The sequence below is a fragment of the Nannospalax galili genome, unplaced genomic scaffold (genome assembly GCF_000622305.1).
Source record: "Nannospalax galili isolate Female #2095 unplaced genomic scaffold, S.galili_v1.0 scaffold356, whole genome shotgun sequence".
In the NCBI taxonomy this organism is placed as follows: domain Eukaryota; kingdom Metazoa; phylum Chordata; class Mammalia; order Rodentia; family Spalacidae; genus Nannospalax; species Nannospalax galili.
The window spans coordinates 2296368-2297018 of NW_008338126.1; positions in this window are offsets into that span (position 1 = coordinate 2296368).

Genomic DNA, 651 nt, shown 5'->3' on the forward strand with positions numbered 1-651 from the left:
ACATTTAAAGAAGATCTACATCCAATACTACTTAATTTATTCAAAAAGATAGAAATGGAGGGAGAACTTCCAAATTCCTTCTATGAAGGTGGCATCACTCTAATACCAAAGCCAGGTAAAGGTACAACCAAAAAAGAAAACTATAGACCCATATCCTTAATGAACATAGATGCAAAAATTCTCAACAAGATACTTGCAAACCGCATACAGACACACATCAAAAAGATCATCCACCTTGACCAAGTAGGCTTTAGTCCAGAGATGCAGGGATGGTTCAATATACACAAGGCAATAAACATCATTAATCATATAAATGAACCCAAAGACAAAAACCACATCATCATCTCAGTAGATGCAGAAAAGGCTTTTGACAAAATTCTGTATGCATTTATGTCCAAAATCCTAGAAATAGAGGGAATTGGACTAGAGGGAACATACCTCAACATAATTAAAGCTATATACAACAAGCCCACAGCCAACATCATTCTAAATGGAGAAAAACTCGAAGCATTTCCATTAAAATCAGGAACCAGACAAAGTTGTCCACCTGCACTCCTTTTTTAAGATAGTGCTTGAAACTCTTGCAAGAGCAATAAGACAAGAGAAGTAAATTAAAAGGAGAAATAATTGGAAAAGAAGAGAGAAAATTAT